This window comes from Canis lupus, chromosome 15, assembly GCF_048164855.1.
Source record: "Canis lupus baileyi chromosome 15, mCanLup2.hap1, whole genome shotgun sequence".
Taxonomy (NCBI): Eukaryota; Metazoa; Chordata; class Mammalia; order Carnivora; family Canidae; genus Canis; species Canis lupus.
Genome location: NC_132852.1, coordinates 44,244,509 through 44,266,727, shown reverse-complemented (window position 1 = coordinate 44,266,727; position 22,219 = coordinate 44,244,509). Strand labels below are relative to the sequence as shown.

The following is a 22,219-nucleotide window of genomic DNA, read 5'->3' as shown; positions in this document are numbered from 1 at the left end:
GTAGGCGTTCCTGAGTCTTTTCTCTGCCCTACATCAGTTTACAGTGAGGCACCTCTGCCCCCTCTAGTCCTCAGATGCTGAGGATGTCATGTGAAGCTATTGGTTGCTTTGTGCTGAGTGGCGAACTCTGTGGTTGTTGGAAAGCAGCAGTAAAAGCCAGGGAGTGTCTCAGATTGCAAGCAACCCCGGGCAGTGCGGCGGACAGTGCACTGCCTCAGATCTGCCCGTGGGAGCCCCACTGACGTCCTGGAAGCTGCACAGGGTACAGCTCCGACCCGTCCCCAGCAGGGATGAACACTTCCAGGCTGCCCGGAGTCAACAGATTAAAACGGTTTTGGAGGGTGAGTAAAAGGACACAGAACAACTTACTTAAAAAAAAAAAAAAAAGTTTAATTTCTTAAAAAAAAAAAAAAATCTCACCTAACTTGCTATGGGAGCTATGCCATGAGATAGTTGCATTATTTTACAAATAATGATGGGAATTCGACCGTGCATATTCGATGTCTTGACAAAGGCTTAGAATTTAATTGTAACTCATCTGCAGCAGATGCAGTGAGCAGCCTCAGAGCTCTGGGTGTTTACTCAGAATGCAAGTTTTATAGAAAAGGCATTTTAGCATTTGAGCCACAGTATGATGGTTAATTATAGTTACTATCACTCAGCTATCACCCAGCATCTTCTGAGCTGAGCCTCTGGGAACAGTGTTGAACATGATAGCTAATAGATGGAATCCTGAAAATAAGGTGTGTATGTGTTTTCTTGCAGACTGCGTAGTCTATCAGAAGCCCTATGTGACCAGAAGCAGAAGAGATAGGAAAAAAATCTCATGCTCTGTCGTGCATTCTTACAGCATTAGAATTACAGCATTAGAAAGCACTGAGGCGGTTGTAATCACAGACCACTCAGACGTGTGATACCCATTGTAGACTATCATCATAATCCTCTGTAATGAGAGCATCAGCCCCAAGCCAGCCTAATAGCACACAGCTTCTGGATTTTTAACTTTTGCCTCTCTTCACAGAATGATAAAACATCTATGGAAATCATTGCTTATTTCCAGGTGTCAGAATCTGCATTCAGGGCAACATGTAAAGAATTCTTTTCTGAAGAGTTACATGAGATTCAGGAAGATGTGTGTTTACACCACGTTAGTATCAAATCAAAACCCCATGAGTGTTTAGGACCTAAAAAGCAACAAATGACTCTGTAGCTGATTTTCAGTGATTCCTTAAAATATCACGCAGAGCTGGAATAAAGCTGTGGGTAAGTTTCCACCTTATGCTAATGTTATTTGATTTTTTTCTTGTATTAGCACCCTGCTCATTAGAAATCACTTCATTAGAATGAATAAATAGCAGGTAATTAGTGCACCTGATGCATTTCTGACTATAGGTAAACTGCTTTTCTTTCTGTTTGATGCTCTGAGTCATCTAAGGAGGGCCTGGGGTTATAGATATTCTTTGTCATTTACTTAGTGAGTCATGATCTCTCTTTCTTTGAACTTGTAATGATCAGATAATGTGAGTTTGAGAATAATGTGAGTGATTTTGAAATTACTTTTTAAGCAAAGATTTACATTCAACTGGGTAGAACCAAAACAATTTCTTCCCAAATTAAAGCATATGTGTAGTATATAAATGAGTATTTCATCTGCATAAACAAGAGCATATAAAAAACATTTAAATGATGAAACTCTAAGAAGCACCATATGCAGCTTGCACAGCCCTGGGCCGAAGGACTGACAACCAACTGTGTGGTTTCTGGGATTAATCTTTTGATCCTGTGCAGAATTGCTTCCAGCCCTTGACTTCCCATCTGTAAAGTGAGTGGTTCCTCCCAGAGATTTAATCTGAGCACATGGGAAGCAGATTACTCTGTGTTCCAAATTCACCAAATAACCTACCTAAATTGTGTCCACAAAAGTCTGATTAAATATGTTGTTCGTTATAGTTCTTAGTTGTTAGAGGACTCTCAACATCCTTAATGAAATCATACTCAGGCCTGGCTTCCGGACCCTGAGAAGTTCTTTCTGAGTGACATCAGATGTAATGGATCAGAGTCAAGTGTAGATATGTCCATGAACTGTAGGATACTTTGTATTTTCTCTTTTACAGACCAAGCTTCATTTTAGCCATTAACCTCTCCCCTGATCTAAATATTTGTTACATACAACACCCCAGAACTTCAGATGAACCCCTCAGTAAGCTGTGTCTGGAAGGGCATCCTCTGAGTGGGGAGGTGCTTTCAGATGTGTGGGGGCACCCAGGCTCCAAACTCACACCCATGTGGGCCCCGTTCACTGGGAAAAATAAAAAGACACCCGAGATTTCACTGGCCAACAGCATGATCCAGATATGAAAGTACATTCTAAAGAATCCAAGGGATTCCTTAATTATTTAGAGGTGAGGAATTTAAATGGGTGATGTAGCTCCTCTCTAGTTTCGACTTTGAATTATTCATTCACTTTTTTATGGTGGTTTTATGCTAATCACTCCAGGCCACTGTTAATAAAACTTTTAAAAATCAGAGACAGATGCAAAAACAGCTTCAAAGAAAGGATTTAAAAGCCTGTCAATAGAGGAGTGGCTGTGGAGCCTTTCCTCCAGGTAGCCAAAGCTGATTGTGGGGCTCGCTTACCTCTGAGGCCATTTCTTTCTAGGGCTCAGCTCTGGTGGTCCGCAGCCAGTCAAGGTCATGAGCATAGAACTTCAAAGTCTGGACTTTGGAGGGTGGCATGAGATAAAATTTTATCATACAACTAATTCGTGTTCATTTAAAACAATGACAGTCTTCCCATAATTTTGATAGCTTCCATGTATTTATATCGTTTTACTGGTAGCAAGTGGAAATGAGAGGGATTTCATTTGATTTGTTTTGTTTTGTTTTCTACAAACCCAGGACTGGTCCACCTGCCGTAGTCAGCAAAGTTTTGGAATCAGTGCTTTAGATGGCTCTGCTATTCAGACTGCGTGCCTACGGTGGCCAAATGACTATTTGATTTCAGTCCAGCTACTGCATGCTGAGTGATGCCATTTGATTTAACAGATGTTTGACAACAGAAATTTATGTACTAGAAAAGCTGTTCCCAAGTTTACTGGAGGAGGCAGAATGTTTTTTTTTTTTCACCCTGTGGACTTTCTTTTGTTGATTACAGTGACTTGAAACAACCCAAATCTGAATATTTAAGAATAGCCAAACTCAAGAAAGGCAGTGTGATATAATAGAGCAATGAACAGGATGCATGTTTTCGTCCAAAGTGGTCACCTTACTTTCCTTCATGCCATTTTTTCTCACCTTTTGAAATTAGGGAGATGTGTGTAAATCACATCAGCTTGATTTTCTATCTGGGGAGTATAATCTCATCTCTCAGAAAGGTTTTTTTTTAAAATTGTTGACGCCCAGGCTCCCCCCTCCCACTCCAGTTAAGTCAAAGTTGCAGTGGGTGGGGCCCCTAAAATCAATACATTTTGAAAAAGCTCCCCAGGTTGTTCTAGTGGGCAGCCAGGATCAAGAACAGTGATACCATCTGAAGGTCCTTTCCAGCTCTAACATGCTATATTCGAAGATTCTAATGATTACTTCTCATGGTAAAAGCACTACATAGTTTATATTGGGGCTATGGTAGTTCTTCTTCCATTTCTGGTCATTTCAAGAGATGATTAGTTGAAAGTGGTGGAACAGAAATTACAAGGGACTTACCCCCACCCCCCCGGAAGAGGCTTTTCAAGGTAAAGATGTTGAACATCCTTGGGTGTGGATGTGGCATCCTGTGGCAATCTGAATTTTTAATTCCCTAAATGGGAGATTTATGGTCCTAAGAACTGTGAACTCTAGTTTCAAGGGTATAAACCCAGTGAAAAGCATACTTTCCACTAAATATAAGCTTGTCCTTGTTGCTGCTGAGCTCTGAGCAGGCGTTAGGGATACAGAGATGAGTAAGACCCAAACCTTGCCTTAATCCATTTATAGTCTAGTGGAGGTGAGAGAAAAAGAGAGTGGTCGTGTGGTTTGGGGCCATCTAAATCGGATGTCTCTTGGCCATATGATTTTCTAGTCTGATAAATTTTGCCAATGCACACAAAGCTAGAAAGATGACTCCTCCCTCCTCCCCCAATTATTTTCCCATTTAAAAGTGTTTCTTTTTTTCTTTTTCTTTTTCTTTTTTTTTTTTTTTTTTTTTTTTTGCGGGTGCACGTTTCATTATGCCGTCCGCGTATCTTTGGGACACCAAGATGTCTGAGAAGCACGCATGCTCCAGCCCCACCCCCACAGATGCTCTGATGGCACAAAGTGTTTACACTGATGTTCAACAAACACATGTCTGCGGCTAAATATGCAAAGCAACATTTACACATTTCAGAAAAGAACAAAATACGGTGGGTTGTTTCATAAGTCATGACGCAAGTCGAAAACCCAAAATAAAACACTTGCTAACCTTTGATTCTTTTCCTGAACCGTCCAAATACAGCCTTCGTTTCATGATAACTGTGTCTCTCTGTCCCAGGATTGCCTCAAAATCTAACCCTCAGTTTAGGTTTCTGCAGGTCTTAGAGAGCATTGGTCTGGGTGGTTGGGTTCCTGCTGCAGCTTTACCTCCCTGGAGCTCATGAAATATGTCAGCCATTTCCTTTCCGTGAACCTTTGCTCTTATCTGTGGCGGGATGAGGTTAAATGGCTTCCCACAGGTGTCCTCCTAGTGTCCTGGTCATTTTCTCTAGTTTGGCAGGAAGTAGGAAAGACCTCTGTAGAGCTGTTCATCCCAAGAGGCAGTCAGACAGGATAGCAGTTTCTTCTCCTCATCGGATAATCCAAGGACCAGCCTACCAGGGTAGTGGAGTAGAAAAGACCTTGGCACTGCAGACAAATGAGAATTTGAATTTGGACTCTCTCATGACCTATCTGTATACTGTGAAGCAGGTTTCAACCTGTCTGGACCCAAATTTCCTCCTCTGTAAGGTGAAGTGGGTCATACTGCCTTACAGTGTTTGGGGTGAAGATTAAACTTGATGATATCCATACTGCAGCATCTGTGAAAATATGAGCACACAGTAGGTCCTCTGCTGGGATGTGTAGGATTACCATTCACTGTTGAGGGAGGCTGAGAGCAGCACTGGGCAGGGGGTTTGCTTCTCCAGTCTGGTGTCTCTGCTTGGTGGCTCGATGTAGGAGTGCCCCAGGGTTGCCGTGGGGCTTTCTGAAGAAGGAAAAGGCTACATCTTAGCCTCCCAAGAGAGTGGGGCAAATGACATCATTACATAGGTTGACATGAGCCCACTAATTCCCCTTCCCTCGAGCTCCTCCCAGTGAGGCTGTCCTTGAATTTGAATTTCTCTCTGTGGTCTGTCCTTTATCTTAGTGTGGGTCCTTTCACACAAACCAGATGGACTGCGTTCAGCTCTTGGAGGGAAACAGAGAAATAAAATATAATACAATTACAGTTCTGCTTTTTTAAGTCTGTATGGTTCAAATAGCCAGTGACATTTTGCAGCCAGGCATTTTGATGTCAGGTAGAACCAGCCATGGCTCTTCATTTAGCCTTGAAAGCTGTCCCTTTAGAGAAAGTTTTTTGTTTTCTTTTTAACCAAGACTCAAAAATTATTAATTTGTCTCTTTATTCGTGAACATTAAAAGCTGGAAGTTAATAAATATTTTATGATCCTAAAATTCAAATGCATATCAGATTGATGTTGGAGGATGAGGAATTGAGGGCAGGGAAGAGGCCTCCTCTTTCCAGAATTTGCAAAATCAATGTAAAGTGGGATTTTGCTAGCCTACCGTTGGCTAGAGCAGGATGATGGGACTCTGGTGTTGCCCTGGGATGTCTCTAGGTCGACTAGAAGATCTTGTGCCTCTTCCTATCTTCCCAGGTGATCAGGGCTGCAGTCCTGGGGGAGGAAAACAGGGTGATAGTCACACTGTCAGTTCATCCAGGAATGTCAGGACTTCAAAGAAACATAAGCAACTCTTCCTTCTCAGAAGGTGAGGGGTTCCTGGGCTGGAACGTATTTTTGAAAATTGGATGTCAATCTTGGGATAATCAGGCAAGTCCTTCTGTCTTCTGTTCAACCCCAACGTAGAGAGGGCTTAAGTACACACTTACTTCACACTGTGTAATTTTTTCTGCAAATATGTTCAGGAACTCAGCTGCAGTGTTGGTTTTCTTTAAAGATTTTTTTCCCTACCCCTAGTGAACCAGAACGGATTATTTGGGTTTGCTATCGATTAAACAGATGGACCTTTCTGATGAGCTGAGAACAGAACGAGGATAAATAGGGCCGATTTTTCTCCAAAGTACTAAAAACACACGAATTCACCTTGTGTGCTGGCAGGAACTGTTGCTTCTTAAAGAAAAAAGAAGACCAAGTAAGTTTTTCATGGGATGGTCCCCCAAAGAACTGTTCCTCACCAACAAAATCTTTGAGAAGACTGCATTAACTTGTTCTCATGTTGGAACCGAGAAAGTTTCTATTATCAGGCATTTGAAAAGAAAACATGCTGAATATTTTATAAGGGGAAACATTCATATATGAGCTGTAAATTCTCAGATGCTAACCAAAGAGCAACTGATAGGGTTGTAGAGAAGCCCAGGGAACAAACTTGTGAACTGGAGAGTCTGCTGATGTTTTATTATTAGCAGAATGAGTGGGGAGTCTGTGCTCTGACTGTGGATACCATTCTCTGCAAATGTTGCCTAGACTGAATCAATGATTGGAAAAATGAGCATGTGAAATGGAAACACACTTGTAAGGTTTTTGAAAAATTATAATTTAAATATGATTATTGACATCTTAATGAAGAAAAGGTGGATAATGATTCCTGATGGTGAGTATGTAGAGAACCTCTTTTGCAGGCAGATGGACTTATTCGGGTAACTTGAGTGGTTCCTTAATCACTCTTTCTCAGCTGCCTCATCTGAGATAGTGATAAGATTACTTATCCTGTGAAATAGTGATAAGATTACTTGTCCTGTGAGATTTTGTGCGAAGTAAGTGAGATCACAAATGTAATGTGCAGGCATAGGCTTTTTACTCTACTCTTTCCTTTTTCTGAGGGCGCTAGCCCATAATTAATTTGTAGCTACAGCATGTAGACTACAGGTGTGTGTGCTAACTAAATGTCCATTGAATGGAGGGTTGGGTGGATGGATAGGTATATGGATGAGTGAGTGGATGGATAAATGGGTAGATTATGGGTGGGTGGGTGGATGGGTGGCTGGCTGGCTGACTGGTTGGATAATTGGGTGGGGTGGATGGATAGGTGGACAGATGGGTAGGTGAGTGGATGGATGGGTAGTTGGGGAGGTGGGTAGATGGATGGATAGGTGAGAGGTTGAGTAAATGGATGGGTGAGTGAGTGGGTAGATGGGTGGGTGGATGGTTGAAGCTAGCTTAAATCTACTTTATTGTATACATTAAAATTTATGATTGATTATGAATCACTTAGGAATTCATCAAGTCTGTTTTTAATCACTTGCATGTACTTCAGTCTCATTGCTGATATTAACATTACCATATTATCTAAAAACATCAGAAAAGATTTCCTTTTCTCTGTTGTTTTTGTACTTGCCTGGCCCTCTAGGAATATATTTTTTTCCTCTTTAGGAATATTAACATCATTAGGTGGTTTGGCTATTAGCCATTATATGTAGGCATTATATATGCATTGTTTGTTATTCACCTTTGAATTTAAGATAGCCCTTTGATTTAGGAAGCTGAGTATTTCTGCTCTACAGTTTATCAGTTAGAAAAAGAAGGTAGGAAAAAAAAAAAAAAACAAGCGCTTAACCTAAGCCTTTTAGGGGACAGATGCTGGTAGATTGCTGTCCCTTAATGTTTAAGTATCTTCCTCCTGCCTTTAGCTTCAGGAATGCCGAAAGTGAAGTAAAGAGGATTTCGAGGAGCCATGTAGATCAGGATGCCTTGTCTGCAAAGATTTTAAAAGCATATGTAGCTGAGTGGAAATTTATCACTGAATTTCTTTTTAACATTGAACTTTTGGGTTTTTTTCCAGCTATAGAACGTGTTGATAGCATCAACTATTCCTTACAGAAACTCTGATTTCCTACTTGATGAGCTCACCTATTAATAACAGCTTTTCCCACCTTTAAAGTCCCCCAAATTTGATCCCTCAAAAGCTAGCCCATATCTTCCTACTACTTAACTGATGTTTCAGTTCCCCACGTTTCTCAGAACCAGGCATCATGTAGGCCCTCCAGGACATTCAGATAGAGACATGAAGAAGGCCCTAGCTGCATTTGCATTTGGCACAGGAATTTAGCACAAGAAAGTGGGGTTGTAAGGTGCCAGATAAGAAGAGGGATAAAGTGCTCTTGAAATACCCAAACAGGACAGTTCATTTTGTGTGGAAGGCAGGGAGCTTGGAGGAAGATCACAAAGAGGAGACACTTCAACTAGATGCTTAAAAATAAGTTCAAAAAAAAAAAAAATCCCCATATGGACCAAATGGAGTCCAGAGAGTACGGTGTGATTTGAGTCATCAAAACATGACATTTTATGGAGTCTTATGCAAACAAGCATATTGCACCCCAGCTAGTGAGATAGGTATCTAAGATGGAGAGTTGGAGGTACAGTTTGGGGGTGCCTAGGATGGTCCAAGGCCAGGTGCTGGGCACACCTGTATTAGTGAGCATTGAGGAAGTTGGGAGCTGTTGAGCTGAGGCACATTGATTATTTCCAGGTAGAAATTTGGGAGTTCATGTGTGTTCCCTTCAGAATGTTCAGTAAATACTAACACTTGGAGATAATTGTTCATATACATACATGTATATATGTATGTGTATATATATATATATATATACACATACACTTAGGTGAACAAACAAGAAGGTCTTAGGCATTTTTACCTTCTGTTGCTGTGGATGAGCTAACTGAGGATGCATATGTGTTGCGGAGAGTCCTTGCGCATGGCTATTTACATGCAAATTTCAACACCAGATTGAAAATGTTAGAATGGTTTTGCTATAAATAACACAAACATTATACTTTCAGATTCTCTTCAGTCTGTTATTGAGCTCTACCTGTCTGTGCAGACATGTGCTAGAAATCTTGGAGGTGCTGATAGAACCAGGAAAAACAGCATTTGCATGTGCAATAAATAGATGCCCATTGTACATACCAGTTTCTCTAGATTTGTTGTTTGATATTTTATTTTCTTGATTCTTCCTGGAAAAGCAAGGGTTGGATATTTGTTGGAGCAAAATTGAAATAGAGGGGCTGAGTTTTGTTTTGATTGAAGCCTTAAATGGTGGGTAAGATTTTAATAAACAGAAATTTGGTTGAGGGGATATGAAGAATCGGGTCAAATGGAGGGACACAGCCAGGAAAGCTTATGTCTCAGAACGGGGTGACACTGCATGTCACATGTCGGCAAGAATGGTGAACAAGTTTGAAGTGTGGGGTAGCTACGTGAGTTTGGGAGGTCTTAAACCCTGTGTCCTCACTGCTGGTCTCACACATTTGATGTCTCCCATGGGAAACAATTCCCATGGGGGAGGAATCCTCCAAGAATGGAGAAACCAGGATCTGTGAAGGAACAGGGAGAGATAGGTCCCAAGAGTAACATGCTCAAGTTCAAGCAGAAGTCCTAAAATCAGAGGGAAGCAAATGATGCATTCCTGCCTCCTGGGCAGGGTAGGACCAATCCAGCATCCCAGTGTGCTCCCGCTGTGTGTGGGAGCACCTCCAAGGTCTGGACTGGCCTTGAGTGCCAAAAGAGAAGCTTAGAGCCTAAGTCTTTCTTGCCTCTGAAGCACAGTGGTGGTAAATATGTGAAGTAGCAGGGTTTTTTTCCTAAAGGAAGACATTGTGCCCAGTTTGACTTGGCTCTGACAGCGTCTGGGAAAAGGGATTACCCATCCCAGAAGCTGCTTAACCCCAGAGAAGAACTGTCTGTAGGCCTGAGATACTGCTCACCTTGATAAGATTGGATTTTTTTTTTCCTTAAATGTTTGTCATTGTGGAACTGAGAAACCCACCCCATTTTCAGGTGCTGTAAGTGCTGGTGTTGTTTGAAAAACCAGGATGTCGTGCAAAAGCTTTTTATCCTGATGAAGTCCCAATGGTTGATTTTTGCTTTTGTTTCTCTTGCCTCTGAAGACGTGTCTAGGAAGAAGTTGCAGGGGCTGAGGTCATAGAGGTGCTGCTTGTCTTCTCCTCTAGGATTTTGATGGATTCCTGCCTCACATTTAGGTCCTTTCATGCATTTTGAGTTTATTTTTGTGTATGGTGTAAGAAAGTGGTCCAGTTTCATTCTTCAGAATGTTGCTGTCCGATTTTCTCAATATCACTTATAGAAGAGACTGTCCCTTTTCCATTGGATAGTCTTTCCTGCTTTGTCGAAGATGAGTTGACCATAGAGTTGAGAGTCCATTTCTGGGTTCTTTGTTCTGATCCACTCATCTGTGTGTCTGTTTTTGTGCCAGTACCATGCTATCTTGATGACTAAAGCTTTGTAATAGAGCTTGAAGTCCAGAATTGTGATGCGTCCAGCCTTGGTTTTCTTTTTTCAAATTCTTTTGGCTATTTGGGGGTGTCTTCTGGTTGCATACAAATTTCAGAATTATTTGTTCCAGCTCTGTAAAAAATGCTGGTGGCATTTTGGTAGGGATCATATTGAATGTGTAGATTGCCTTGGGAAGTATAGACATTTTTAACAATATTTGCTCTTCCAATCTATGAAGATGGAATGTTTTTCCATTTCTTTGTATCTTCCTCAATTTCTTTCATAAGTGTTCTCTAGTTTTCAGAGTACATATCTTTTACTCTTTGGTCAGGTTTATTCCTAGGTATCTTATGGTTTTTGGTGCAGTTGTACATAGGATTGATTCCTTGATTTCTCTTTCTGCTGCTTCATTATTAGTTTACAGAAATGTAACAGACTTCTGTGCATTGATGTTTTATTTTAAGGAAACAACAAAACCAAAAGGGAATCTATGGAATGGGAGAATATATTTGCAAATGACATATCAGATATAGGGTTAATATCTAAAATCTCTAAAGAATGTATCAAACTCAACACCCAAAAAACAAAAACTCCAGTTAAGAAATGGACAAAAGACATGAATAGACATTTCTCCAAAGAAGACATACAAATGGCCAAATAGACATATGAAAAAAATACTCAACATCACTCAGCATCAAGGAAATACAAATTAAGCCACAGTGAGATGTCACCTCATACTGTTCAGAATGGTCAAAATTGACAACACAGGAAACAACATATCCTAGCAAGGATATGGAGAAAGGGGAGCCCTCTTATACTGGTAGTGGGAATGCAAACTGGTATAGCCACTCTGGAAAACAGTATGGAGATTCCTCAAGAGGTTAAAAATAAAGCTACCGTATATGACCCAGCAATTGCACTACTTGGTATTTACCCAAAGGACACAAAAATAGTGATTCATAGGTGCACTTGCATGCCAATGTTTATAACAGCAATGTCCACAATAGCTATACTATGGAAAGAGCCCAGATGTCGATGGACAGATGAATGGATAACGATGTGAGGTGTGTGTGTGTGTGTGTGTGTGTGTGTGTGTAATGGAATATTAGCCATCACAAAGAATGAAATCTTGCCATTGGCAATGATGTAGATGGAACTAGAGGATATTATGGTAAGTGAAATAAGTAAGTCAGAGGAACACAAATACCATATGACTTCACTCATATATGGAATTTAAAAAATGAAACAGAGGATCATAGGGGAAGGGGGAGAAAAACAAAATAAGGTGAAGACAGAAAGGGAGGCAAACCATAAGAGATGCTGAGCTCTAGGAAACAGACCAAGAGTCTGGGGTGGGGGTCGGGGAAAGGGGGATGGGGTAACTGGGGGATGGAAGATGGGATAACTGGGGATGGGCATTAAGGAGGACACGTGATGTGATGAGCACTGGGTGTTATATGTAACTGATGAATCGCTAAACTCTTCCCCTGGAAATGTCAGAGAGGGAGACAGAACATGAGAGACTCCTAACTCTGGGAAACGAACTAGGGGTGGTGGAAGGGGAGGTGGGCCAGGGGTGACTGGGTGACAGGCACTGAGGGGGGCACTTGATGGGATGAGCACTGGGTGTTATTCTATATGTTGGCAAATTGAACACCAATAAAAAATAAATTTATAAAAAAATAAAAAAATAAACTCTGCCCCTGGAACTAATAATACACTATACGTTAACAAACTTAAATATAAACGAAATTTTTAAAAATGAAAACCAGTATGTCGCTTCTTCCTGATAAAGGCAAATTGTGGATATTTGTATGTACAGGACGAAGACACATGGAAATCAGAGTCTTGGTACAATACATCCAGAGGGTGAAATAAAAGGGGAGATTATCAGAAAAATCAACATTAAAAGATATGGATTTTATGTATAGAATTCTAATTATCTTTTTGAACAGGCAAATGATGTTTGGGGCAGATAAATAACATATGACCAAGAGCCCATATTTGAAGCATACAATTTGCTAAGCTTCGGCATGTGTATATATCCAGAAACCAACCCTACGATCAAGATAATGAATGCATCATGGCCCCTAACAGTTCCCTGGTGTCCCCGACTCTGGGCCCCACCCCAAGAAGCTAGCGATCTGCTTTCAGCCACCAAGGGTTAGCCTTTCTGAGAACTGTACACGTGGAATCAGGGAGTATGCATTCTTTTATGGTCGGGAATCTTTCCTTCCTCCTCCTAATGGATGTGTAGAGATACAACATTATGGCTTTGTTTCCACTTCCCTAATGAGGAATGTTGCTGAAAATCTTTCCATGGGCTTATTTGTCATCTGTGTATCTGCTTTGGAGCAATGTCTGTTCAAATCTCTAGTACATTTTATAATTGAGGTTTTGTTTTCTTATTATTAAATTTTGAGAGTTCTTTATATATTCTGGGTACAAGTCCTTTGGCTACTATATGATCGACAAATATTTTCTCCCAAATTGTAACTGTTCTTTTCATTCTGTTCTGACAGAAGGTTTTTATCTTGATGCCGTCCAGTGTACCAGTTGGTTCTCTAAGGGATCTTGTTTTTGGTGACATATCTAAGAACTCTTTGTCTAATAAAAGGTCACAGAGATTTTCTCCTGTCTTTTGTCTGAAGATCTTATAAATTTAGCCTTTATGTTTAGACTTTCCAGTCAGAAATTCTGAGATAGTTTTTATATATTATATGATGTATGGATTAAAGTTTTTTTGTTTTGTTTTTTTTTTTGCATATGGCTACCTGATGTTCCAACACCATTTTTAAAACAATTACCCTTTCTCCACAAATTAGGTCTATAATGACAGCATACTCGGTATAAAACCTTCCAGAATCACACTTCTGACATATATGAAGAGTGTTCAGTTACAGGTGCAGTAGCGCCATGGGTCTGACTGGAGCAGAATGGGAAACTGCCCTCTGCTACCAGACTGCTGGGAACAGTCAGAGCACACACCCAGACACTCATCTGTTGCTCTGAGTTTTACTCCTCACATTGTGAGCCCAATGTCCAACTGGATTGCTTTGGGAAGGCCGGGAAAACATAAGAGAAAGTGCAGGTGAAAGCTGCACTCAGAGCCATCACCATACTGCGTCCCCCTGAGTGCTGGGCACTTGCCACTGCAGTGACCTTCCTGCCCCTAATCTCCACAACTTCTTGTCCACTTTGCTGCTGCTAGGCGATATTTCTAAAAGATAAATTCTATTATGTCGCTCCTTTTGCATTTATTAGAAACTGGTTGCACAGCTAAAGGAAAGCCCTCTTCCTCCTGACTGGTACTCAGGGGGAACCCCCATCTCAGAATCTCTCAGCAGCGGAGGACAATCCTGACTGCTGGTGAAAGCACAAGGTAGCCCGGGCCGGGCGGGAGAGGGGGGGTAATGAAGCATTCCCTGAAATCTGCCTCTTATGCTCCACTTCCGGATCTATGATACCATGACACAGGACCATAGGAGGCACTACATGCTGACCCCATTCCGTCAGCTTTATCTATTGACAGTGAGGTACTCTAAGGAAGCCCTTTTGACATACCAATATTTCCATGCCAAGATGCCCATTTGTTCTGAATAAGAATCAATAGTGTTCAATTAATATAGATTATGTCACCAAGCAGTTAATTTAGAATGTCATTGCTTTGAGTTCATATCCTGACCTGACCTAATAACATTCACCTAGGCGGTGTGAATAACATTCACACAATAACATTCACCTAGGTGGTGTGAATAACAATCACACCACCAGGACAGAAAAGGGCAGAGGGCCTAGCCCCTCCACTGCTCAGATCTAGAGTTTCCTTCCAACAGGAGCAGCGTGTCCAGCACCTGGCCCCCTCCCCAGAAGCACGAGAGATGAATCACTCTTTCCAATGACATCATTGGCACCCTGGGCAGGAAGCAGAGTCGTTTTGGGTGTGATAGATGGACTCGGGGCTCAACTGATTCTTCCCACTGCTGAGGGCTTGGCATATGTACCAGAAAGGACATCTGTAGGTGTTCGAGCTTTTGACTGTCCAAGAGCATAGAGCCCCTGGGTGATATATGTCACGCTTATGTGTCCCTAATGCAGCAACATTCTTTTGAGCTCTCTCCTTTCCTTATATACAGACGTGGTTGTTTTGTGGCTTGATGCGTAATCTTTGGTCTGTTCTCTCACTCATGCAGAGGATGGGAGAGTGGATAAATGGTCCTTAGCATAATTCTCACTTCTTATATTTTAAAATCACGCTGGCAGTCTAAGCATTATACAACTGATGGGGTATGACAGGGGTAATCCGCCATCCAGGTGGTCACAGATTGTACCTAGAACATCTGCAGGTATGCAGATGGCAGGTGCATTCATGCATGAGTCAGGGATCTCCAGAGGAATAGCAGTAGTAGGGGCTAGATCGGTACAGAGTCTTATTGTAAGAAACTGGATTATCATCTCAGAGTCCCACGGTCTGACCAGCAGGTGAGTTTGTGGGCTGTGCTGTGCCAGTCTGAGACCAAACACTTGAGAACCAGGAGAGCAGGTGGTGTAAGTTCCGGGCCAAAGTTCTGCAGGTTGGAGACCCAGGAAGAGCTGATGTTTCCATTCAAGTCCCAAGTCAGGAAAAGACCAATGTCCCAGCTCATAGCAGTCAGGCCAGGAGAGTTCCTGCGTATTTGTGGGAGGATCACCCTTTATGTTCTATTCAGACCTTCAACTGATTGGATGAGGCCCACCCACATCAGGGCAATCTGGTTTACTCAGTTTATTGGTTCAGATGTTAATCTCATGCAAAGACACCCTCCCAGAAACACCAGAATAGTGTTTGGCTGAATATCTGGGCTCCCCTAACACAACTGACACATGAAATCAATCATTGCAGTGCATGTGGGCAGCAGAGGGGTCCCAAGGCTGTTTTCTTTTACTTTGTCTTGTGAATTGACTGTTATTCTCCAAGCTAAGGAATGAGTCTCAGCATTAGCCAAGACCTAATGAGTACGCAAGGAGCTGTTAAGGCCTGGTATTTGTTATATCTTCCTGTTCTGGACCTACAGCATCCTTTCCTGAGTTTCCCTGACAAAGCCCCTGATGAACATGACCTCATTGTCTGTTGGTCATCGTTACAATACCCCCAAATCCTTGTTGTGCTCTTCTACTCCCCTGGGCTATGGATTTATAGGTGACATTTCTGTGGGGTTTGCCCACACGAAGGGGCCTGTCTGGGGACTCCAGTTGTGATCATCTGAATGAAGTTTTTGGGGGGCTGCCTCACCTCCTGAGTCAGGACCTCAGCTCCCTCTCTCCCCCTCCCACCAAATTTGGAATCTTCTCCAGGAGCATTTGGAGAGGGTTTGCTGGTTATATTTTAGCCCAAACAACTGTACTGGTAGCTGAGTTAGACAACGTGCTTATTCCACTTATTTACCCATCATTCATGAACAACTTGGGTGTGAGTCTAGCACCGTGTTAATGATAGAAAAACAGACCTGATGGCATTTTTCCCTCCATGGCTGCTTTTGAGAAACTCCTCTGACAGTGCAGAGCCCCTTTGGAAGACAGGGCACTCTGCAGGCCGGGGGTGGGGTGCAGTCCCCTCTGAGGCCGCCCCGGGGTCACCAGGCAAGGGCTTTCCACCTACCCTTTCTGCCCACACACCGGACAGTCTGGCTTCATCATTCCAGAGTGTGGCCTGGACTTTGGGAGTTTTGAAAGTCCCCAGCGGCTCTGATGGGCAGCCAAGAGTGAGAACCACTGGAAAGAAAGGTGGAACACCCTGGGGTCTTCAGAAACCACTGGAGCCACTGAGAGGAAGGTCTGAGCATTTGTGGCTAGTACAGACGCCAAAGGTCAGTAGCCAAGACTACCGAGGCCATTCTGGGGCGTTGTCCTCCCAGAAGATTGCAAAACAGGTGCAGCGTAGTGGTTTCTGTCCAAGGAGGACTCCTATGAGGAAGCCATTTGCTCTCGTGGATTAGGTTGCAAATATTGTGTATTGTTTCTCTTGAGCTTTCTTTGGTGGAATAGTAAGCAATTAAAGGCAAATCAAAATGGTGCTATTATTATTTTAGTACCTGGGAAATGCTAGGTTGCAAAGTGTTTCACTTGTTGAATGTTAGTCTTGTCTTGACAGCAGCTGTGAGGCTCAGCATTTAAAAATGCTATATAGGGGGATCCCTGGGTGGCGCAGCGGTTTGGCGCCTGCCTTTGGCCCAGGGCGCGATCCTGGAGACCCGGGATCGAATCCCACATCGGGCTCCCGGTGCATGGAGCCTGCTTCTCCCTCTGCCTGTGTTCTGCCTCTCTCTTTCTCTCTCTGTGACTATCATGAATAAATAAAAAAATTTAAAAAAAAATGCTATATAGGGCAACCTGGGTGGCTCAGGGTTGAGCGTCTGCCTTCGGCTCAGGGCGTGATCCTGGGATCCTGAGATTGAGTCCCGCATCGGGCTCCCCTCAGTGAGCCTGCTTCTCCCTCTGCCTGTGTCTCTGCCTCTCTCTTGTGTTGCCCATGAATGAATAAATAAAATCTTTTAAAAACAATAAATAAGGGACAGCTGGGTGGCTCAGCAGTGAGCATCTGCCTTCAGCCCAGGGTGTGATCCTGGAGTCCACGGATCGAGTCCCACGTCGGGCTCCCTGCATGGAGCCTGCTTCTCCCTCTGCCTGTGTCTCTGGCTCTCTCTGTGTCTCTCATTAATAAATAAATAAAATATTTTAAAAAACAATAAATAAGTAAAATAAATAAAAATAAAAATGCTATCCAAGGAAGCCAAACTTCCTAATCTCCTTTGGATGGGCCTCACTGTCAAATATTTGCAGCAATCTTTTTAGAATTGGCTTCCATTTTTTTTAAATTGTGACTTCCCCTTCCTCCAACAAAGGGCACCCCTCAGACATTAGTGAAAGAAATGCAAGGTGTGGCTCAGCCGCTCTAGCTGGACGCTCTGACATTACCGAATTTTCATAATCAGCAGTGGAAAGGAAAACTTCAATTATAGTTGCAGGTGGTAGGGGAAACGATTTTCATTTTAGAGCTGGATTTTTCCTGGGACTTGGAGTTAGTGGAATGCTGGTCTCGGCTGACGACTGCCTAAAACATCATTGCAGTCAGGGCCTCATCCACATTTAGATTCCGAAAACCCTTCAGGCTCTTCTCCGGGACACTCATAAATAGGAAGGCACTGGGTTGGCGGGATGAAATGGGGAGCGTTGTGGCTGGCTCCATGCAGTGACTGTCCATCATCCCTGTCCTCTCTCGACTGTGTGTGAGCCGGGGCTAGAGATGGAGCCACAGCTGGGGGTGACTTCGAGAGAGCAATTAGGAAATGCGTGTGTTGTGATTCTATTGGATAGGAAAAGCATAAACTATGTAACTGGGTCTACCTTTAGGAATAACTTTTATTTTGCTTTTTAAAATAAATTTATTTTTTATTGGTGTTCAATTTACCAACATACAGAATAACACCCAGTGCTCATCCCGTCAAGTGCCCCCCTCAGTGCCTGTCACCCATTCACCCCCACCCCCTGCCCTCCTCCCCTTCCACCACCCCTAGTTCATTTCCCAGAGTTAGGAGTCTTTATGTTCTGTCTCCCTTTCTGATATTTCCCACACATTTCTTCTCCCTTCCCTTATATTCCCTTTCACTATTATTTATATTCCCCAAATGAATGAGAACATATAATGTTTGTCCTTCTCCGATTGACTTACTTCACTCAGCATAATACCCTCCAGTTCCATCCACGTTGAAGCAAATGGTGGGTATTTGTCGTTTCTAATGGCTGAGGAATATTCCATTGTATACATAGACCACATCTTCTTTATCCATCATCTTTCGATGGACACTGAGGCTCCTTCCACAGTTTGGCTATTGTGGACATTGCTGCTAGAAACATCGGGGTGCAGGTGTTCCGGCGTTTCATTGCATCTGAATCTTTGGGGTAAATCCCCAGCAGTGCGATTGCTGGGTCGTAGGGCAGGTCTATTTTTAACTCTTTGAGGAACCTCCACACAGTTTTCCAGAGTGGCTGCACCAGTTCACATTCCCACCAACAGTGCAGGAGGTTTCCCTTTTTTCCGCATCCTCTCCAACATTTGTTGTTTCCTGCCTTGTTAATTTTCCCCATTCTCACTGGTGTGAGGTGGTATCTCATTGTGGTTTTGATTTGTATTTCCCTGATGGCAAGTGACGCAGAGCATTTTCTCATGTGCGTGTTGGCCGTGTCTATGTCTTCCTCTGTGAGATTTCTCTTCATGTCTTTTGCCCATTTCATGATTGGATTGTTTGTTTCTTTGGTGTTGAGTTTAATAAGTGCTTTATAGATCTTGGAAACTAGCCCTTTATCTGATACGTCATTTGCAAATATCTTCTCCCATTCTGTAGGTTGTCTTTGAGTTTTGTTGACTGTATCCTTTGCTGTGCAAAAGCTTCTTATCTTGATGAAGTCCCAATAGTTCATTTTTGCTTTTGTTTCTTTTGCCTTCGTCGATGTATCTTGTAAGAAGTTACTGTGGCCGAGTTCAAAAAGGGTGTTGCCTGTGTTCTCCTCTAGGATTTTGAGGGAATCTTGTCTCACATTTAGATCTTTCATCCATTTTGAGTTTATCTTTGTGCATGGTGAAAGAGAGTGGTCTAGTTTCATTCTTCTGCATGTGGATGTCCAATTTTCCCAGCACCATTTATTGAAGAGACTGTCTTTCTTCCAGTGGATAGTCTTTCCTCCTTTATTGAATATTAGTTGACCACAAAGTTGAGGGTCCACTTCTGGGTTCTCTATTCTGTTCCATTGATCTATGTGTCTGTTTTTGTGCCAGTACCACACTGTCTTGATGACCACAGCAAATAGGAATAACTTTTAAAATAAGAAAGAAGATTTAAATTCATGTGCCACTTGCCATCTCTTGACTTTGAGGCCAAAGCTAGTGACTTAAATTTCCTGCTCTATTTCTGTTTCACTATTTACCGTAGCTCTCACATCCGATGGTGTGGTACGGATTATAAGGCAGCCTGGATCAAACACCTGGTAGATACTGATTTTTGTTTTGTTTTTATTTGGCACCTTGTCCTTCCCTGCAGTTAGTATCACCTGAAAGTGGAGGCGAGGACTCGTTCTCTTGGCGTGAGTTTGGGAGGGTTGAGTACGCCAGTGGCCTGATACGGTGTGGTGAAGGCACGAGGTCCGGTGCCCACACCAGCCGAGGCTGCACAGGGAGCGAGCACTGGCTGCAGACACCTGCGGGCAGCGTGCCCTACACGTGTGGGCAGCGTGATCGCGGACCGCTCGGTCGGGGCAGAGAGAGGCAAGCAGAAGCAGAGCTGACGTCGTGCATTCCTGGGTCCTGCACATGAAAGCTGCCGAGACACGGGGTCCAGGGTCCGAGCTGTCCCCAGGGCCGCACGCGAAGATGAGCGGCGGTGGCGCCAGGGAAGCGGTGTCTGTGCCCATCATGTTGTCACTTGGTGCGCCTTGGGCTTGCCCGGGCCGGGTCGGTTATATCTCAGTAAGGCTGGGGAGAGTTTTGAATCAAGCAGTGCTTCAACGTGGATGGAACTGGAGGGTATTATGCTGAGTGAAGTAAGTCAATCGGAGAAGGACAAACATTATATGTTCTCATTCATTTGGGGAATATAAATAATAGTGAAAGGGAATATAAGGGAAGGGGGAAGAAATGTGTGGGAAATATCAGAAAGGGAGACAGAACGTAAAGACTCCTAACTCTGGGAAACGTACTAGGGGTGGTGGAAGGGGAGGAGGGCGGGGGGTGGGAGTGAATGGGTGACGGGCACTGGGGGTTATTCTGTATGTTAGTAAATTGAACACCAATAAAAAATAAATTTAAAAAAAAAAAAAAAACAAGCAGTGCTGCAGGGACGAAGGGGAAAGGACGCCACAGCTAGGTCTTTCTGTGAGCACGTTCCCGTATTTCCGAGAAAATGCAAGCTTTTCCACTTGTTCCGGCCACTCTGAACTGGCTGCCCGCTCCCAGCACCTCTGGGGCTGACCCCGGGACCTGGTCCATCTCCGAGTGGACTCTTGCGAGGTCCCCGCGCCCATGGCTCCCCAACCTGACTCTCCCCCCATCACACACCCCTCCTGCAGGAGGGCAGTGTTGTTTTTTTAATGTATTTCTTGAAAGCAAGGAACAGGTCTAATCTCATCCCTATGTCCCAGAGCTTAGCTCAGACCCTGGGCTACAGCAGGCTCTCGAATCATCCCCAAATATCAACCACTACACACATGCATACACACGCACACACCCAGCAGAAGTTTTCTCCTGCTGTGGACACAGGTCGGCTTTTTTTTTTATGGCAGCAATAGATCACGAAGGTGACAGATGAGAATATTAAACTCAGACAGGCCTGGGACTGAGTTCTGACTTGACCATTCACTATTTAAGATATTTTTTTCTTCTTGAAAATAAGAGTAATAATATTTATAACCCTAATAATACATTCACAAGAGAGTTATTAAGAGCATTAGCTATGGAGATGATGTACAGCAGGTCATGTTTGCAGTTAGCATTTAGGGAGTGTGATTTTGCCCATGTTCTGATATTAAAGTAGATAGCAGAGTATGGAGCTAATGATTGGGATACACCAGGCCCCAGCTCCCATCACTGGAGGAGCAGTTTCTGCCACAGACTGTGGGCAGGGCCACCATCCGAGGCCGAGGCCATGTCAAGGTGCAGTGGTGTGGCCTGGCCCTCAGAGGTCATTCATTCTGTGGCTTCCTGACCCCCAGGTCAGGGGCAGGTCAGGACATGGGGTCCGGGCTCTGTGCAGCAGTCACACAACCGTCCCCAGCATCTGCGAGGGACCTCAGCTAGGACGAGGTTTCACCAGGCAGATGTGGCCAGGTGAGGTGCACAGAGCTGATAGATCCAGGGACCCCCGAGCACGTGCGTGGGTGTGGGTGCGGGAGAGCAGAGCTGGCGGTGAGCACTAGGAAACTACGAGGCTCTGGTCTATGAAGCCCAGGTGCTGTGGCATCTGCTCTCCAGGCAGGTGCACCAGGCTTTGCTCAGGTGGCTTCTCCATGCCTGTGACACTGAGGCCCTGCTCTGCACCCTCTGTGCCGGGCTATTTTTCTGCATTTAGGGAAACAGAGGAGGCTGTGGTAGCTGCTTGGGTGGGGGGTGTCTCGGGAGTGTTGGGGCACATGGCAAGGGCCTAAGTGATAGAAGGCTCCGGAAACTGCTGGTAATACTGTGAGTTAGATGGTGTTGTAGAAGCTATTAGCATGTGCAGGGACATGTCCCCTGCCCTTCTGGGGCCTGCATCCCCCAGAAGGAGTCCTGGAAGGGCATTCATTTCATTTAATGACCCCATCTCTTCTTCAACTGTACAGCTGGGATTCCCTGGGTGTGTGTGTACCTGTCCGATCAGCCCGCAGTGGAGTGTGTGGCACGCGGGAATGGCTGTGGCACGATCAGTGTCAGGCACGGAGTGTCTGGGGGCATCATCACCGTCACGGCACGCACAGGGTGGAAAGTTAAACGGAAATTGCTTTAACTGGGTGAAGAGGCGTCATCCGGGAACAGACCGCTTCCAAGGTGCATGTGCCGCCTTGGGGGGGCTGGTGGGAGGGAGGCATGGGCTTCTCCTCCCTTTTCTCACCCGCGATCCTTGCTTACTGGCCCAGCCTGCAATGGAACAGAGGGCATTTCAGCCTTGCCCAGAGTGACACTGAGAAGGATTGATTACTTGGTGACCCACGGGTGCTTTTAATATAAGGGGAGTTAATTATCATCATTAGCCTC

At 43.8% G+C, this 22,219-nt stretch overlaps 1 protein-coding gene across 3 annotated transcripts in view; it reads left to right on the top strand.

Moving 5' to 3' along the window:
• The window catches only part of DPP6 (dipeptidyl peptidase like 6), an 826,229-nt gene that overhangs the window by 253,467 nt on the left and 550,543 nt on the right, over positions 1-22,219 (top strand). The window lies entirely within an intron of this gene.